The sequence below is a fragment of the Alligator mississippiensis genome, chromosome 1 (genome assembly GCF_030867095.1).
Source record: "Alligator mississippiensis isolate rAllMis1 chromosome 1, rAllMis1, whole genome shotgun sequence".
NCBI lineage: Eukaryota > Metazoa > Chordata > Crocodylia > Alligatoridae > Alligator > Alligator mississippiensis.
Genome location: NC_081824.1, coordinates 297,869,104 through 297,889,912, shown reverse-complemented (window position 1 = coordinate 297,889,912; position 20,809 = coordinate 297,869,104). Strand labels below are relative to the sequence as shown.

Here is a 20,809-nt window from a genome sequence, read left to right as displayed (position 1 = left end):
GTACACCACATCGACCAGTCTCCCCAAATCCACTGAGCCAGTTACCTCATCATAGAAGGCAATCAGGTTGGTCATGCATGCTGGCTGTTTCTAATCACCTTTTTCTTCTCCAAGTGCTTAGAAATGGATTCCTTGAGGATGTGCTCCATGATTTTTCCAGGGACTGTGGTGAGGCTGACTGGTTTGTAGTTCCCTGGATCCTCTTTTTTCTCCTTTCTTAAATATGAGCACTAGTTTGGCCTTTTCTTATCATCCAGGACCTCTCCCGATTGCCATCACTTGTCAAAGATGATGGCCAGTGGTTCTGCAATCACATCAGCCAACTCTCTCAGCACCCTCCGGTACATACCATCTGGCCCTATGGACTTGTTCACATCCAGCTTTTCTAAGTAGTCCCTCACCTGTTCTTTCACCACTGAGGGCTGCTCACCTCCTCCTCAAACTGTGCTGCCTGGTGCAGAAGTCTGGGAGCTGACCTTGCCTGTGAAGACAGAAGCAATAAAGGCATTGAATACGTTAGATTTTTCTGTACCCTCTGTCACAAAATTGCCTTCCCCATTCAGTAAGGGACCCACACTTTCCCTGATCCTCCTTTTGCTACCAACATACTTGTAGAAACCCTTCTTGTTATCCTTCACATCCCTTGCTAGCTGCAACTTCAGTTGTGCTTTGGCCTTCCTGACTTCTTCCTTGTATGCCCATGCAATGTTGTTATATTCTTCCCTAGTTATGTGCCCAAGTTTCTACTTCTTATAGGCTTCCTTTTTGTGATTTAGTTTACTGAAGAGCTCCATGCTAAGCCAAGCTGGTTTTCTGCCATACTTGCTTGTCTTCCTATGCATCAGGATGGTTTGTTCCTGCACTCTCACTAAGGCTTCTTCAAAGTACAGCCAGCTCTCCTCGACTCCTCTCCCCTTCAGACTGACTTTCCAGGGGAGCCTGCCCATGAGTTCCCTGATGGAATCAAAGTCTGCTTTTCTGAAGTCCAGGATCCTTACTCTGCTGCTCTCCATTCTTCCTTTCCTCAGGATCCTGAACTCAGTCATCTTGTGGTCACTGCTGCCCATGTTGCTATCCACTACTACATTCTTCACCAGTTCATCCTTGTTTGTGAGCAGCAGGTCAAGAAGAGCATGGCCCCTAGTTGTCCGCTCCAGTACTTGCATCAGGAAGTTGTCCCCAGTACTATCTAAAAACTTCCTGGATTGCCTGCGCATGCCATCCTAGCAGATGTCAGGGTGACTGAAGTCCCCCATGAAAACTAGGGCTTGTGATCGGAAAACTTCTGCTAGCTGTCTGAAGAAAGCCTCATCCACAACTTCCTCCTGGTCTGGTGGTCTATAGCAGATCTGCACCATGACATCACCCTTGTTGCTGTCCCCTCTGACCCTAACCCAGAGACTCTCAACAGGCCTATCTCCAGCCTCATACTGGAGCTCTGAGCAATTGAATGGCTCTTTTAGATAAAGTGCAACTCCTCCTTTTCTCCCCTGCCTGTCCTTTCTGAACAGTTGTACCCATCCATATCAGTGCTCCAGTCTTGCGAGCTATCCCACCAAGTCTCTGTTATTCCAATCGCATCATAGTTCGTTGACAGTGCAAGGACTTCCAATTCTTCCTGCTTGTTTCCCAGGCTCCATGTATTTATGTACAGACACCTGAGGTAACTAGCTGATTGCCCTGATTTCTCAGGAAGCATGAGAACACCTTCCCTCTGTCCCTCTCCTGCTTGCTCTTCCTCTAGATCACCCACTTCCCCACCCCGTGGAGAACCTAGTTTAAAGCCCTTCTCACTAGGTTAGGAAGCCTATCTGTGCAGTTCTAAGGGAAATTGGTGGAGTCCACATAAAGCTGAAAGTGAGAATGTGGTCTTTCAGTTATTTACTTTAGTTTGGTCAGTGCTTCATTATGCTATTTGTATTTTGAAAATAACAGTGCTCTCTCTGCTGGTTCTTCCTCCTCTTCCCTCTTTCATCTCCTCCCTCTTCTCTTCATGAGAGTCCTCCTTTCTTTTGTCTATGCTTCCTTCTGGGAAAGAACTGCCATTTTCTTTCCTACATGATTTTCACTCACATCCCATCCCCATTCCATTTGTAGAGATGACCAATGAATTAGTTAATGTTGACATTTTAATGTGTGTGTTATCATTGGTTTTAGAATCAATACTCCAGCAAGATTAATGGGGACAAGGGAGTTTACACATCTCTTGGGCATTGTTTCAAGCTGTTTGTAAATTCAGGAAGATCTGTTATGCTTGGGTCACATTTTGAAAATTTGTTTTGGATGCATGAGGGCTAGAAGCTAAACTAATTTTAAAAAAAATGAAAGCTGAGATTCTCCAGAATCTGACTTTGGTTCTCCAGAACACCCCACACACCTGCTCTGCAAATATGGTTGTGAAATCACTCCACAGGGTCACTGCACCCCACAATCTCTACTGAGACATCTATTTCCAGTGTGCTTGAGAGTAGCTAGGAGGAATGCCCACAAGCGGCTTCATGACTGCATATCCAGATCTGGTACATGTGAATGGGAGAAAGTGGGTGGAATTTGCTTAGTAGCATCCCTCACTGGACATGACAGGGGTGCAGTGTGGATATTATCCATGGTTACACCGAAAGAACCAGGTCTGGCTTACAAGCTTGCTGTCTGACATCTTTGGGTACTTGTGTATGTGACGGTTGTCACTATGTACATGTGATGAAAATGTCATTTCCAGATGTAGTTTAGTTAGCAACAATGCATTGCAACTGTCAATTCACCCCTGGCTGTGGGAGAGGCAGGCAGACTCCTCAGAAAAAATGGATCAGGCCCCTTGTCACTTCTGCTTTCAGCAGGTGACTGCTGAAGGCAGAAGTGGTGAGGGGCTCAATCCTTTACAGAACTTTTTTTGGCAGAGCCTGCCTGCCTCTTGTGTGGCCAGTGGGGTGAGCTGCTGGCAGGCCGAGAGGCCCCTGCATTGCGAGGGACCCCAGTCCTTTTCACTGTGGCAGCAATGCCACCTGGAACTGCCCAGGCAAGCTGCTAGTAGGTCGGGCACTGCCCCAGCTAGAGGCAACACCCAGCTCAATCCAACCGTTCCCTGAGCCTGCACACTGGAAGCCCGCTGGGTGCTGCTCCCCGGGGCAGCTTGGGGAACAGTTGGATCAGGCCGGGTGCTGCCTCCAAGCTGGGGGAGCATCTGGCCCTCTAGCAGCACATCTGGGTAGCCTTGGGGGTGCTGCTGCCATGGAGGAGAGGACTGGGGTCCCTCACGGGCCACTCAGCCCACTGGTAGCTCACCCCTCAGCTGCAGGCAGGCTCCAGTTCCTGTCCTCCTCAAAGATGCATCTGGAGATGGAAGGGAGCCTCTAAGGCTAACTTCAGGGAGTCTTTTTTACTCCAAGCTTTTTTGTTCTGTAAATTAACTTATTATATAGGAGAGAGAATCGAGCTCACAATTACTTCATGATGTGGATGTGGTTTTAAATTAAGATTTTTGGGCACAGTTATGGACATTTATCCTTACAAGAAAGGGTCTTCCATGCTCCTACCTTCAATCCTTCTAATCAATGAAAAGTGGCAGGGAATTTGTATGGAGCCTTCATGTGTCTCCTAGGTATCCGATATAATGATTTACAAACTGAAAAGGGCCAAAGCCATATGTAAGGGGAGTGAGAGACTGGGTCTAAGATAGAAGCCTGAATATCCTGTGTAGGCATGAACAGCATTTTTTTGTTTTTAGTATGTAAATAGATGAGTTCCATCTCTATAGGAAAACAAATGAAACTACATTGGATGAAAATAAGATCAATGAGGATGAATATTAAACAGTCCTCATTGCACATCTTTTTTACTAGTTAAGTGAAATTAACTCCCCACCCATAAACCACTGTACACCTTTTAATAACATACTACCATCTCATAACCTCCATCAGTACGACATCATAAATCTAAATAATCAGAGGAAACCCATCCTTGAAGATCCATAAACTAATTTTACCATAATCAATTTTATTCCACTTCTACTAAAAAAAAAAAAAAAAGCTTCAATTTCAACAGCTGGAAATTTGCCTTTATTTCATCTTGGAAAATCTAATTTAATCAAAATATATCTTGCAGGTTTTGCCCCTACTAGTATGTGGAGTGTAAAAGTAAAAGGCTAGATAGAATATTCAGAAAAGCTCTCTGGCAAAGAAAGAGATAGATCAGATCAATGAAATTGCCACAGAAAAGAGAATTGGAGTGATTTAATTTTATGAAATGGAAATTTTACATCTGGGACCAATTTTATTTTTCTAGAAACTCTACCAAATAAACTTATTCACTGATATATCAAAGAAAATAATTTTGTAGCACTGCAAAAACATAGGCTGCTATATATTTCCAAACACATAAAGGTATTTCTACAAATTCGCTTACAGGGGCAACTTCTGATCATGGTAGGATCCAATAAACAACAGGAGAACAGTTAAATGATTCATGATTTGTATTGTTGTAGAACCTGATCAGGTGATAATGTTGTATACGTACACGGGAAGATAGTTCTGTCAATGAACAGCAGACAGTCTTGAGGGACAAAATTGACAGATAGTAGAAAGAGTGAAGATGTGTCTTTTAGCTGTATCAAAAGCCTTCTCCCATCCAGTGATGACACATGGGGGTGCAGGTGCTCCCCCTGAGAGTGCTGGTACACCCCCTGTTATTATTTCTGGGTGGGGGGGGGCAGGCGGGAGTGCTAGTGGCCTCCTGATAGCGCGGGCTGGTGAGTGGGGGTGCCAGGAGAAGTGGTCCCCCCACGGCTGGAAGTGCCAGCAATGCACCCAGAAGTGTCAGCAGTGCGCTGCTGCCACTTGTTGGTGGGCAGGATCAGTCACTGGGGATCCCCCCCCCCAGTTTGTGGGATAAGCTGCCCCCCTCTCCCAGTCGCTGACTATCCACTGGGGGGGGGGGGGGCGGCAAGTGCCCCACCGTGACTCAGGAGGCACCAGTCATCCATGCTCCTGTCCTTTTATTTTTCTATGTCTTACGACCTTAACCAATTTTCCCTGCTATTACCAAGCCAAAACAACTGCCTTTAACTTTGTGCCTTCCCATGCACCCCCTCCAAGTCTCTCCATCCAGCGATTCAGAAAAGAGAAAACACTAGCTACACGTTGACCAGGACTGTTTAAAAAGTCTGCTCTTCACATTTATCTTCTAGACCACAGGTGTTGAGCTTGCGGCATGAATGCCATGCCACAACTGGCATGGGCAGCCTGTATGTGTAGCACACTGCAGTTTGAGGAAGGGACAGGCAGCACAGCAGCAGATCAGACAGGAAATGAAAGATAGAGCAGTGGACTGGGCAGGCAAAAGAGACTGGAATAGCATTTGGGGTGGGTGCAGGGCTAATTTGTGGCACGTGCCAAAAAAGGGTGGCCCCCACTGCTCTACGTAATCTTTTCCCTACTCCACTTTAATTTCCATAGGCACATGTCGGTCCATACCCACTTATTTCACTCTGCTAGAAATTGTCCGATACTTTGTAGAGTTCCCTAAATAAAGACTCCATAATAGATCCATATACACATCTACTAGACTTTCTAGCATTGGTTCCAGAATAAAGCACCCATAATTGCAAATAACAAACTCAAAGGAGTGGCAAAAATGCAAGATTTCTTTTGGGATGCCAGTCTTACCGACTGAAGGCCAGCATATCTTTTCCCAAAGAAATACCTATATGTGTTTTTACTTTCTCCCTGTGAAATGCAGCAGGATGCTGTAGTTGACTTCTCTAAATCTGACTTTTTTTTAAACTGAAGAATTCTAAGTAAAACTTACTTTTCTTGAAGGCAGTTGTCTCCAACCCATGACTCATGGGCAGCACATTGCTGTTGAGACCCTCTAACCATTACTCACAACCACAGGAAATTTAAACTGAAGGTGACAAGGACAGCAAAGTGTGATGTTGCCTGCAGCACGTTACTTGCTGAGTATGGTTGCCTATGGGCCAGCAAAGGTTAGAAGCCTTTAGTTGAGACTAAACTGTGGTGATAATGACACTTAAAACAACAGTAATGCCATGGAAACCCAGCCAACTTGGAGACACGACAGGTTGAGAAACAAGACAGTGCATTAGCCCTGTAGTGTCATGGCTAGGCACAAAGGCAGTGGCAACTGATGTAACATGCAGTGCCCAGCAGCAGCTGTTCTTTTTCGCCCTTCTAGCTGGCCAAGGATGGTTACTTTAGTTTCCCCACCTTAGTTGTGCCACTGCATTAATCTCTTTTGAGCCCTCCTTATTTAAAAAAAAACAACTATCAATTGGTCATTTTACATTGTCCGATAAGTGTAACAAAAAAGGCCAAGATCCCCCCGTTGCTCTGGTCAACAAATATCCAAATCTGTTGTTGGATTAGGCTCACCGAAGTACCGAAGAAACCAGCTGAACATGAAATATGATTTACGCCCCACATTAATTCCCCTTTGGTTGAGTACCATTCACATTTTGAGCTATGTCTGAGAGTTCATAATATGTGCCCATAATTTCTGTCTGAAATTTAGGGACTGCGTTGTCAAGGTTCACATTTTTAAGAACATTTATAAAGAAGCAGGGAAATATCTGAGCCTCTTGGCAATTGCTTTCTGAAAAAATATGGAGTACAAATTTGACAAAATCAGGTGTGTATAGCATATAGTATTATTTGCACATGACTGAAGAACTGTAATGAACATTAGTCAAATTATCAGCATGCTCTTGGGTGTATTGATTGACAAGCTATATGTAGTGCTTGTAGCAACATTTTAGTTCTGTTGATCTAAAGCTCATTATCATGTACATTATCTGGTGAAAGATTAAAACTGATAAAATTTTAAATCTGAAATATTTTTGTGATTGAAAAAATTGCATTTGAAGTTGTATGGTATGATAAGTATGTACTCCTTATTTCAGTGAAGGTATATATTACTTTCTTGTAAGGAAAAGAAATATTAGAATTGAGTACTAATTGAAGTTGCTTTTGTAAGAGATACTGCTTTTTTTATTGGCGCATTTTATTTGATGGTTGCATAATCAAATAGAGGAACTATGGCCCACTCATTAGGGCTTTTGCTTAGGACTTCAGGATGCTGATTTCAGCTCCCTGCTCGACCACAAATTTCTTGTCTGACAACAGAGAAGTCACTTAGCTTTTATGCACTTAGATCCTCATCTGCAAAAATGGAGATAAACGAATGAAAGATTGTCAGGTGTTCACAGTACATAGTGATGCGAGCTAAAGAAATAACTAATAGAAAATAAAGCATAATGCTTGTTACTCTATTAACAAACTGACCTGACAAAGAATATTTTGCATTCCAAAACTTGTCTAAATCTATCCCAACTACGTAGTTGGTTCAATAAAAGATATCATTACCCTCAGACATTCTTGCCTCTTGTATAATATCTGGACCATCATGGTTATAACAGCAGTCTCACTCTATTTATTAAATCATTTCAGAAAAACACATTAAAAAAAAATCCTTTTTCTTAGAAAGAAATAGAAACAGAAGAATGTCTTGGAATCACAGAATCACCATAGAATCATAGAAAATGAGGGTTGGAAGGGACCTCAGGAGTTCATCTAGTCCAATCCCCTGCTCAAAGCAGGACCATTCCCAACTAGATCATTCCAGCCAGGGCTTTGTCTATCTGGGTCTTAAAAACTTCCAAAGATGGAGATTCCACCACCTGTCTAGGTAACCTGTTCCAGTGCTTCACCACCCTCCTAGTGAGAGTTTTTCTTAATATCCAACCTAAACCTCCCTTGCTGCAACTTGAGACCCTTGCTCCTTGTTCTGTCACCTACAGTTCTTTAACATACTGCTGCTTGGAAGGAGAGTGGTATCCTTTATGTGTGTGTTTTATTTTAAGTAAGAGATAAGCTCCTGCGTATCATTTTTATTTTTTCTCCGTGGATCAGGAACTTCCTTTTAGGTAATCTGATTTCAGGGTTAACTGAGAATCCCACCAGCTGAGTCTGGAAAGCAGTACTCACTGCATCAGGCAGTAATTGTGTTAATCATCCATGTTTAAATAACTACATTTGAAGTTAAGTTGAGAATTACTTTTCAGATCTTTAATTTGCTTTGGAAAAGTGAAATAATTCCCACAGGGGTTGTGCTAATCAATATTCCAGAGGCAAATAACCTTTACTAATATTCAAGCCTGGAATGCCCAATATTGTGCTGCTTAAAGAATTCAAGGGAAAAAAATACAGCAGCTCAGTCTGTAATTGGCAGATTAATAACTTTTCTGACTGCCAGAAAGAGGCAGTTTTAGTCAACAGGAGATTCATGTAGTGGAGAATTGCATTGTATTATCATTATCTTTTTTACCTTCTTCTTTCTAATATAAATGATGACAAATTGCAGAGCTGTAAATTTGAAAATCCCTAAATGGCATTTTTGTCAAAGCTTCTAAAATAAAATGCTTACTTGGAGAGATTTTGAACCTCAGGAGTTGGGGGAGGGGTCCTAGTTATTATGCATCATGACACAATGCATTATGCATCATGGTTGCTTTTCTGCTTTTTAAACACTTGTTATGGATGATGAGACTAATATAAGTGGACATACAGTGAGAGATTCTGTATAACACTTTTATGATGTCATATCTGGTTTCTAAGGAATTGAATTTCAGCCTTTCTTGGAAACCAAAGAATATGCACACATTTTAAAAGGTACTTAGATGTGCACTAATAATTAGCTCCTAGGTAATCATCAAGGCAAAGTCAGCTTTTTATCACTAGTGTCCTCTCAATAGGCTGTACAAATTGCAAACTTTTAAGACTGAGAATTATTCAACTTGGATTGTTTTTTAACCCAGAATCTTGTTTCCACTGAAGTCAGTAGCAAATTTACTAGCTGCTTCTGTGGATTTAGCCCCATTATACATGCTGTTATATATGGTATGTTTCCTTTCCTATCCTGATCTGCAGATATTTTTAAAATACATTCCATACAGGACTTGGCAGGGCCTTTTACAGATATTGGGTCTTAACTGTATCTATACAACAAAGTGTTGTTGTTAAATCGGGATTTGTTTCAAGGGAGGAACCAGTTTGTATGCAAGGATTTTGTATAGACTGATAGGCATGTGATAGAAAAGCCATTGTGGCTAAGTTCAAAAAACCCAAGGAGGAATTGTTCTAACTTATACAGTTTTCTGTAAGTAGCCTAGGTTAGATTGGTAGTGAACAGTACACACATTCACCCTGGGGAGCGGGGGGAAAGTGCAGGCTGCCTGCACTTGCTGAGGCCAGCAGGTTGGGGGTGCTTCTGTATACCTCTATCATGTCCCATGAGCTCCCCAGGCTGCCAGAGACTGCTGAGCATAGCCAAGTGCCCAGATCACACCTAATTGGGTGCCAAGCATGGGCAAGCATACCACCAACTCCCTGCCACATCACTGCAGACCCTTTCCCTTATCATCCCTAGGCTTCCAGAAGAGCCCTAGAGCAAGCCTCCTCTGTCATGAGTTGCATGTGCCTCCATGTCCCAGCCTGCCTGCACCCTACAGTGGTATCCTGCCATCCATGCCCAAGCACGGAGATGCAGGAGCTGTAGCGTGCCCTGCTTGTTGCCATGCACAACTCTCATCGGAGGTTGTGGGACATAATGTACACCCACCTGGACATGAGCTGGCAGCTGATCACCATGGTACATGGCCTTGTACCCGCAAGACAGCAGCTGGACAGTCTGTGTGGGGCCACTCATCACATCCAGATGTAGCCTGGCCCAGCAAACTAGTGGGCTGTGGTCTCTCCCTAGTTCTAAGTGCTCCTGCACCCTTTCAGGACTGGCCTGAAATCTCATGGGGCCTGCATACATGGGGTGGCTACCAGGATTGGGGAGGAGCTGATCAGCTCTGGGAGCGGGCGTGGTGTCCCTGATGGTCCTGGCATCAGGACCCAGGCACCCTGGTCCTGCTCTCCTCGCCCACAACTACCCACTGGAGTGGGCCCTGCCTGGGCCCTTTCTGCTTGGGTCCAGCTGCAGGAGCACCTTGCTTCCCACAACCTGTGATGATGTGGGGACCAGCACTAATGGGGTGGATTCCTCATGGACTGACTTCAGTAGCTGTCTTGTGGCCCCTGGGGACCTGCTCTTAGGCACTCAGTTGTCCCATCATTCTGAGTACTTCCTGCACCTCCTCTTCCAGTGGGGTCCTTCCTGATGACTCCTCCCATCCCCCAGTGAAGCCATAGGTGTATGAGGCCTCAATGGCCCTGTCCTTGGCAAGGTAGTGGGACAGCTCTTTGTGGAAGGGCATGGTCTGTTTCTGGGCCTTGGACTTTTTGTTGGCCTCATGCACATGTCTATACTACATTTTCATCCATTTAGTCTTGATGCAGCACTGTTACCAATCTCTTTTGTGGCCATGTGCCAGCAGTTGCTGGTCAATGCACTTGAAGACATCCCTTTTTCAGTGCTCTTTCTTGAGCTGGTGCTGGGACTTTTCCTTGCCCCAGATGGTGATAAGATCCCCGGGTGATAAGTTATGTGACTGGGGTTGGGTAGTGGAGGAGGATGAGATAGGGTCATCCATAGTCTATAGTGGTGCCTGTGAGGTCTCAGCAACTTTGGGTGGGTGGGTGAGGGTCTGACTGCAAAAAGGTTGGATGGAAGGATCAAAGGGTGGATGGATCAAAGGAGTGGTGGAAGCGTGTGGGTATGGGTCCATACAGCTCTCACTCTCGTTGCAGCTGGGTATGGCCCCTGCTGAAGCCATAGGACCTGAGTCCCTGGGTCATGCCTGTGCACCCCATCATGAAGCACCCCATGATGTACACATAGACCTGACAGTAAGCCCAGGAGAAGCACTGCACACAGGCACAGCCCCGCAGACCCTTACCTTGGCTTCTGTATACCCAGTCAGGGACCCCCAAGCACCTGTGCTCGGGTACAGCTACTTGGACCACAACCCTGGCTCCTGTATGCCATATCTCAGAGGCCAGAGTCAGGGACACTGCCCTGAGCAGCAGCCAGTGGAGGTAGTACACCTGACTCCCTTCCCCCTTGTGCCTGCCTGTGGATGATAGATGGCTGGAGGTAGAAGGTGGTTCTGGGGAAAGGGGCTGTGCTGGCTTGGCTCTGGGAGATGTCAGGGGCAGGACCCACTGGGCACTCAGATGGAGCAGGCAGTGCAGGCTGAGTGCTAGCATGCCTTCCTGCAAAGGAGGGGTTGCAAAGGAGGCTGGGATGCTGGAGGACAGTGATCTAATTTGAATCACTGGGGATGGTCCTATGGTCCTGCTCTGAGCAGGGGGTTGGACTAGACAATCTCCTGAGGTCCTTTCTAGCCCTTATTTTCTATGATTTTATGATTCTGTCTGGTACAGAAGTTCAATGCATTGGTTTAACCTAAATCTATCAGATTTGAGTGCACATCAAATCAGGTCTACCTTGGACCTGATTCTGCCATTTTTAGGCTGGTTTATATTAAATGAACTTCTGTATGGTTACGGGTTTAGATCGGTTTCTGATCACTTAGACCAGTCTAAGTGTAACATATGTACCTGGCCATTATGTCAGATGGGATTTTGGGGTGGTGGATGGGAAGGAGTGAAAATTGTTAATTTTTTAAAAAAACGAGAGCCTATTTTTAATATTAACTGGCATGGGCTCCTTGTTATACAATCTGAGGAGCTGAAAGGAAGGTCTGTCTTTATGAACAGCTATTTAAAGAGGAGAAGGGAGTGAATTAAAAAAAAACCCTATAGTTCCCCAGAAGGCTAGTATAATACTGTTTCTCATATTTGAGTGTTGGGGGAAATGCAATTTCAGTGTCAGTATGAGTATTAAAGAAGATGTGCTTTCTCTGTGGGTCACTGAGTGGTAACTTCATTTATTTCCTGATAGTCATCTCAGGAAAGCCAATTGTAACTGCTTTCCCCTCTACCCCTCCCCCTTGCATATCAGCAGATTGAAATCACTTCTAGTTTTGTCTGTTTAAATGTAGAAGTTGCTTCCTTTTTTCTTCCACCCACTCACTCCTCCCAAGACACAACCTGCTTTAAAGGCTCAATTTATAGATTCATAGATTCATAGATGTTAGGGTCGGAAGGGACCTCAATAGATCATCAAGTCCGACCCCCTGCATAAGCAGGAAAGAGTGTTGGGTCTAAATGACCCCAGCTAGATACTCGTCTAACCTCCTCTTGAAGACCCCCAGGGTAGGGGAGAGCACCACCTCCCTTGGGAGCCCGTTCCAGACCTTGGCCACTCGAACTGTGAAGAAGTTCTTCCTAATGTCCAGTCTAAATCTGCTCTCTGCTAGCTTGTGGCCATTGTTTCTTGTAACCCCCGGGGGCGCCTTGGTGAATAAATCCTCACCAATTCCCTTCTGTGCCCCCGTGATGAACTTATAGGCAGCCACTAGGTCGCCTCTCAACCTTCTCTTGCGGAGGCTGAAAAGGTCCAGTTTCACTAGTCTCTCCTCGTAGGGCTTGGTCTGCAGGCCCTTGACCATACGAGTTGCCCTTCGCTGTACCCTCTCCAGGTTATCCGCATCCTTCTTGAAGTGCGGCGCCCAGAATTGCACGCAGTACTCCAACTGCGGTCTGACCAGCGCCCGATAGAGGGGAAGTATCACCTCCCTGGACCTATTTGTCATGCATCTGCTGATGCACGATAAAGTGCCATTGGCTTTTCTGATGGCTTCGTCACACTGCCGGCTCATGTTCAACTTGGAGTCCACTAGGACTCCAAGATCCCTTTCCACCTCCGTGCCACCCAGCAGGTCATTCCCTAGGCTGTAGGTGTGCTGGACATTTTTCCTCCCTAGGTGCAGCACTTTGCATTTCTCCTTGTTGAACTGCATCCTGTTGTTTTCTGCCCACTTGTCCAGCCTATCCAGGTCTGCCTGCAGCTGTTCCCTGCCCTCCGGCGTGTCCACTTCTCCCCATAGCTTTGTGTCATCTGCAAACTTGGACAGAGTACATTTCACTCCCACGTCCAAGTCGCTGATGAAGACATTAAAGAGTATCGGTCCAAGGACCGAACCCTGCGGGACCCCACTACCCACACCCTTCCAGGTCGAGACCGACCCATCTACCACGACTCTTTGGGTGCGACCCTCTAGCCAATTCGCCACCCACCGAACTGTGCAGTCATCCACATCACAGCCTCTTAATTTGTTCACCAGTATGGGGTGGGATACCGTATCGAAGGCCTTCCTGAAGTCCAGGTATACGACATCCACCCCTCCTCCTGTGTCCAGGCGTTTCGTAACCTGGTCATAAAAAGAGACTAGGTTGGTCAGGCACGATCTGCCCGCCACAAACCCATGCTGGTTTCCCCTCAGCATAATTTGCCCTGCCGGGCTCTCACAAATGTGAGCCTTGATAATTTTTTCAAATACTTTACCAAGGATGGAGGTGAGACTGACCGGCCTATAGTTGCCCGGGTCCTCCTTCCTCCCCTTTTTGAAAATGGGGACCACGTTAGCCCTTTTCCAGTCCTCCGGGACTTGGCCCGTGCGCCACGAGCATTCGAATATTCCCGCCAGTGGCTCTGCAATGACGTCGGCCAGTGCCTTCAGCACCCTCGGATGGAGCCCATCCGGGCCTGCCGACTTAAAGGCATCCAGTTCTTCCAAATGACTCTGCACCACCTCAGGGTCTACGCATGGAAGTCTGGCGCCTTGCTGCTGCCTCTCTACAACCCCAGTGAGGGATTTGTCGCGCCCCTCGCTTAGGAACACTGAGGCAAAGAACTCGTTGAGGAGTTCAGCCTTGTCCCGTCTATCTGTCACCAATTGCTGCTGCCCATTTAGCAGGGGTCCTATTCCTCCCTGGGCCTTCCTTTTACTCCCAATATATTTAAAAAACAATTTCTTGTTGTCCTTTACTTGGGTTGCCATCCTCAGCTCCATGGTAGCTTTGGCCCGCCTAACTGCCTCCCTACAAGCACGAGCAGAGGAGGTATATTCATCTTTAGTGATCTCACCCTGTTTCCACTTTTTATGTGCTCCCCTTTTGGCCCTTAGGCTGCCCTGGATTTCTCTGGTCAGCCATGGAAGCCTCCTGGCCCCTTTCCCTCTTTTGCCTCGCTCGGGGATCGTCTTGCTTTGTGCCCAAAGGATCGTTTCCTTTAGGCACAGCCACCCTTCTTGGGCACCCATCCCATCAAAACTCCTACTCTGCAGTGCTTCCTTGACTAATCGCCTGAGTGCAATGAGATCAGCTTTCCTAAAGTCTAGCACTTTCACCCTACTAGTTACCTTACCCACTCGCCGTCTTATGTTGAATTCTATCATAAGGTGATCACTGTCTCCCAGATAGCTACCGATTTGGAGGTCCCCTATCATGTCATCTCCCGTTGCCAATACCAGATCCAGTATGGCATTCCCCCTAGTGGGACCATACACCTCCTGTGTCAGGTGGAGGTCCTGTACACAAGTTAGAAACCTGCGTGAGCGATGGGACCTTGCTGTCTGCGTCTCCCAGCAGATGTCCGGGTAGTTTAGGTCCCCCATGACTACCGCCTCTTTAGCTTTTATGGTCTCCGAGAGTTGCCTCAGGAGCCCCGCATCTATTTCTTCCCCTTGGTGTGGGGGTCTGTAACAGACCCCTACCACCAAATCCCTTTCTCCTTGCCCCCCATGTAGCCTAACCCACAATCCTTCTACTTCCTCAGCCTCGGATTCTGTCTTGATGAGGGTTGATGTATATTGCTCACTGACATAAAGTGCAACCCCCCCCCCTTTCTTCCCCGACCTGTCCTTTCTGTACAATCTATAGCCCTCAATATGTACCGCCCAGTCATGGGATGAATCCCACCAGGTCTCTGTTAGCCCCACTAAGTCATAGGTGTTTAGTGCAAGCAGGAGCGCTAGTTCATCCTGCTTGTTCCCCATGCTCCTAGCATTAGTATATAGGCACTTGAGCCCTGCGACTGGTGCCTTTGTTGCCCCCCCGCTCCCAGTCCCATGGGGCCCATTGTTTCTTACCTTCTTGTTCCTTACCTGTTCTGTTGTGCTGGCCTCCCCATGGCTTTCAGTTTCCCAATGTTCTCCTTCTTCAGGCTGGGCTGTCCTTGTGGGTGCCACATGGTTTGGTGGTCCACAGCTTCCCCTGCCCTCGTACTCCCCTCCCCCCGACGAGCCTAGTTTAAAGCCCGCCGGAGGAGATCCGCCAACCTAGAAGAAAACACACGCTTACCTTTGGGGGACAGGTGAAGCCCATCCCAGCTGAGCATGTCCCTCGTCGTGATGTGCGGGTCATGGTCCAGGAAACCGAAGCCTGCCTCGAGACACCACTGCCGAAGCCGCCAGTTGGTCTCTCGGATGCAGTTCTCCTGCCGTCTTCCTCGTCCGGTCACTGGTAGGATGGAAGAGAAAACCACCTGGGCACCGAACTCCTTCAGCACGCCGCCCAGAGCACAGTAGTCCGCCATCAAGTGATCGGGGGTTCTCCTGGCCGCATCATTAGTACCCACATGGACTAGGACCATGGGGTAATAATCGGTGGGCTTGATCCTGGCCTGAATTACCTCCGTCACATCCCGAATCTTTGCTCCAGGGAGGCAGCATACCTCTCGTGCCGAGGGGTCCTGGCGACAGATGGGCTGCTTCTGTTTTAATTGGGCAGGTAGTGGGGGATACTATGTTGCAAAGGGCATGGTATCCTCTTTATGAACCAACTTGAGTTATAAAGATTTGTGTTCATTTCAGATAAAGGGCTGAGGTTGCAACTAGAGATGTTCACTTGTGACTCATATGCTGCAATATGGAATAGAAATAAAAGGTGGAGTTTAAATTGTCCCATAAAATTGTGGGTATCCTGTTGTGAGATTTGAAATGTGTTTTTTTTTGTTTTTTTTTTAATTGAAGTCAATATTGATTTTTTTTTTTGTATTCTTTTCATGTATCCTTTATGCTTGATTATTCACTTCTCTATATAGGGTGGAGACCACTCCTCCACATCTTTGTCTCCTTGTAGTCACGCTTTTTCCTGGGTATTTATCTACTTACCTTTTTAACTTTCTAGTTATATACAAAGATAGGCCAATGATAAAGGAGAGGCTAATGATATTACTCCACAATAGCTGTGAGGTAAGATATATCCCTGTCTTGTTTCTCCAGTGACCCCTACTCTTCCTGCACAAGAGATCCAGAATAGGAAAGATGACTGGGGGGGAGGGAAGAGGTAATCCCTGCTGTCAACCACCAGGCCACAGAGAATGGCCTTCATGTCAAGTACCTGGACATACACTGGCTCATCCTAAAGTCAGGGACCTATTTAAAATGAATGCCCCTACTTAATTTTCTGACTAACTTAATATCTTTCATTTGCCTACATCTTGGAGGTGGAGGCAGCCCCGTTCCCCTTCAGAGATCTTCAGAATACTTCCGTCCCTACTGTTGAGATTTCAACGGTAGCATAAAGATGGGCGGGCAAGCAGGGTATGAACCCAAAACACTTTCTAAGTGGGGACAGATAGCTGGTATGGAGTAGGGGTACCTCACTTCCCTGCATACCATGCACCATCCTCCTTCTGACAGTGAGGGGAACAGATACACAGTGGTGGTGTGTGGCAGAGGAGCAACCAGAGATCGGCTGCTGCAGGGGGAGGATGTCACCCGCTTTTTGTTTCTGAATGTTGTGGGGAGAGGGGGGTTTGGCTTCTTGACACATATATAGGCGGCAAAAAGACCTTCTATCCATTACGCACCACTGTTACCTCTCTGCCCTAACCTGGTGCTGGAAGGAAGGTGCAGTGTGCAGGGGAGGGAAGAAGACGTGGGGAGTACAGTACTGCCTAGGTGTATTTATGCCTTGGATCGTAACGTGTCAGCATGCCACGCTGCAGCTCTTGGTTGCCCGTCCAAATGCTTCCTTTACACTTCCATTTCTATTTTGTCCTACTTAGCTGTAGTCACCAGACCACTCCTCCACATCTTTGTCTCCTTGTCGTCACCATCAAGGGTTTTTCCTCTGCTACCCCCCTGTATTTCTAGGAGGAAACTAGGAGGTAGTGTGGCATCTGGAGGAGATCAGGAAGCAGAAAGAGAAGAGAATGTTTTGAAAATGTGTTAAAAATGAAAGTCTAAATACTCCTTTTGCCATTTTTAATGACAGAATGGGACATAAATATTGCAGCATTTTTCCTCTGTGGAATGACAGTGATTGGTTTTTATACATTTAAGCTAGAACTCTATGAATACATATGCAACAAAATATATAGAGACTGGGACTTTCTGGAAAATGCTTTACCTTAACATCCTTAACCAAGGAAGTAAAAAGATTTCCTTTTTCTGTTGTTAAAAGCTATACTTTCTTGTTTTCATTTAGGTATGTTACACTTGGAAGGGGAGGAATCTGAAAGATGTGATGTAAATCAAAGTTTGTGAAAACATCCAGTATGACTCCTGGGCTCCATGAAGTCTGTTTTTGTGCTGGGGGCTACCAGGATGGGAAAGGAAGTGCTGATCTTATGATAAACCTTTATGTACATATAGGAACAACTGCTCCCAGTTCAGCTGCGCTTCTGCTGCACAGACAGTTTTTAAAGTGCAGAGATCCACACAAGCAAGAACAGCTAAGATGTAGTGCGATATCGTTTATTTAAGTTTTAGCATGTTCAGCATCCTTACCTTGTTAGAGCTTGATCTCAGTCCTCCTGAAATCATAGGATTTCTTTCCATTGACTTCCATGGGGAATTGCAAACAGCTGCTTGTAGTAAACTATGTTCTTTAATGACTTTTCATTTTTGTTTGCTTTTAAAAAATGCTTTGTAGTGTCAAGCTATTGTCGTTCTATAAAACATACTGTATGGGGAAAGAGCCGTCAAAAATTGTCTTCTCTTTTTATTAAAACAGTAAAAATGAAAAAGAAGGATGAAATGCATAATGAGGCACAATTTGTCCCTTTTATTGAATGGCTTGTACTGTTATAAAGCACAGCTGTAATATTTAGTAGAAAAAGCATCCAGTTTCTAGTATCCAGACTGAATATTAACATGCAAAGTTATGATAAAAGCTGTTATTTGTGCATGCTGTTCAAACTGGCACTGGGGAGAGTTGTAGGCAATGCTTGAAGACAGCAGTTTCCAAACTTTGTGGATTTAGAACCCACTATAGCAGGGCCCACTCTTTCTTCCCACTCCCCACTTCCACTTCCAGCCATTGAGGGGAATCAGCTCAGGGGTAATAAGCAGTATGGGGAACAGGCTTCTGCTGCTATTTCCCCTGGCTACTGGTAGTCAGTGACAATAAGTGACCATGATTTGCATGTGCCACCATTAGAACTGGGTGTGTCCTGCCCTTTGGGAAATGCTGCTCTAAAATGGAAGACTAGAACGTTTTTGGTCGCTTATAACTTCCTTCACTTGGCATACAGACTAATATTTCTCATTCCAGAAACTGGATTTGAAAGCATGTTGTACAAAATTGTGTTATAATTTTTACCAGTTAACATCTTTCTTGGATTGTGTGCGTGTGTTTCACCTTATTACTTATATGGGTTTATTTTCAAATTTGGCCTATGTTGTACAGAGGTTTGAATAGGTCTGGTACTCTTTTTTCTGTCAATTTTTGACAGGCAAAATGGGTTTTTGACCCAACCAACATTTTACTACAAAAGGTCTACTTATTCAAAAAGAAATGGGTTAAAAAAAAGGTCATCTGAAAATTGAATATTTAGATCCTTTGGCAATTTGGGGGCAACATTTGTAATGTGTGTGTATTTATGAAAAGTCCAAATTTTTCAGGATTGAGGTGTGTGTTGAGGGACTTATTTTCTGACTACCTCTAGTCTTAGCTCATGTGCATGATTCTTTTCCCCAGTTTGAAGAATGTCAGTTGAAAGTTATTTGAAAATAGTACATGGAGCAAAGCGTTACGTTGGTTTCTATGTAATTAAGAAATGAGCAGTAGGCTGTGACGCTCAGTGTTTGCAGTTGCTGATGCCTGACTCTACAGTTATTGAGATTCTATTAGACTTGACAGTAAAGGGACTCATGGCTGATTTTAATCTGGTAATCTCTCAAATCCAGAGCTCATACTTTGCAGTCAGTTAATATGCCCTCTTCAAAATTTGGATCTCATTCTCTGGGCTAACACCATTCAGTAACAGCCTTTGTTTCCTTCTTCTCCAAATTTGTATCAATTAGCTTGTGACATAACCTATGTGTGATGCAGCCTGCAATAAACAAACTATATGTGTTGTGGAAAGTTTAATTAAAGAGGCTGTAAATTTTGCTTTCAGTAAAATGTGGCTATGCCAGACATACCTGATCAAATCTGGTTTGGCAAGATACATAAATCATTGTGAGTTTTGGAGTATCTCAAAGGGGGAAAAAAGACAGTATCTTTTTCTGCATGAAATTCTTGCATGTGACTTGAACTAGCTGGGGAAGGAAGCTCTAGTGATTTGGGACTGGAGTTGTTTCTATCAATCTCTTGCTGGAATGGCTTCTCACAAATCAGGCTAATGCTTCATTTGTTGTTTATTCACTTGGAAATCTTCATGTATTTTGCATTGTCCACATTGGGTTGTGCAATTTTATGTTATTTGCAGAATGTGCCTATTTGTCAACTGTTCTCATTGTAATTATGGTGATTCCCTTTCACAGCTCCTTATGTTCTGTGGAACATACATTTCCAAAAGATTTACCTTTTACTCTAAAATGCATTTACCGTCCTCTTTGTTTGCTAGAAAGGAATTTATTTTCCCCAAAAAATCTGAAGGCAGGGGAAATGGATTGAGTAACTGGGTACTAATAAACGAAATAAGGAACAGCTTTTTTAGGTTTTGACCGTTAATTGTGTATTTACATTTAGATGGACAAAAATGATCTGTGGAAGCCCTATTAATTCTGTCGCTGACTACAATCATCTAGACATATCACAGGTGGGAGAAGGAGTGATCAACATGCAGCATGAGTGGTGCAAGTGGCACAGGCAGCCTATGTGTGTGTGGCTCACAGCAGATTTGAGGGGGAACAGGCACTACAGTGGCATACAGGGCAGGGAGCAGAAATCAGAGCAGAAGATCAGGTAAGGGAAAAGGATCAGAGTGGCACCTGGGGAGGGCGCAGGGCTAATTTGTCACATGCCTGCCAAAAAGGTTGGGCTCCCACTGGCCAACAATGCTTTTTTGTACACCTGACAGACACACGTGCATGGGCTGCTAGTATGAGGGCCCCTATATGAGATCCTTAACTCTGCTTCCTTCTATATATCTTTCCTACATTTTTTTGATTTGTTCATGAGTCTAAGTGGTCTAACTTGCACCCCCTTTACTGATAACCTTTACAGATCACATCTTCAAGTGGTGCTTAGTAGGCCTAGGAAGGAGAAATCACAAAATTGGTCATTCTGACGCCTGCTAGTTAGCTGACTGATCTGGGTTACCAGGTTAGTCAGTGATGAGCCAGTAAAAGCATGCAGGCAGATGCTGTTGTGAGAGATACAAGAAATTCAGCACCAGCTGTCCACTGTGTCAGCCCTTCTGCAATGAAAAACATAACTTGACTGTTAGCTAAATAGAAAATGGAAGCTATTGTTACCACTGATAAAATTCAGTGCATCATTGCATATGTGCAACTTTTTCTTCTGATGACTTATTTTCAGCTCATCAGAATTTCCTCACACAAAATACTTAATTCCAAGAAATAGTAATACACCAGCACCTTTTTAAACATGAAAAAATAATATTGACAGAAATATTTATATCCATATAGCAAAATGGTATCTTGTATTCCTTTTGAAAGTAGCTTGTATTAGTGGATTTTTAGGAGGCCAAATTATGCCTAGATTTGTCATTGATACCAGGGAAAAGGACTTGCTAGCTACCTAAATGT

General features: G+C 45.0%; 1 protein-coding gene across 1 annotated transcript in view; it reads left to right on the top strand.

Moving 5' to 3' along the window:
- DSCAM (DS cell adhesion molecule) overlaps nucleotides 1–20,809 on the top strand; it is a 717,333-nt gene that overhangs the window by 23,532 nt on the left and 672,992 nt on the right. The window lies entirely within an intron of this gene.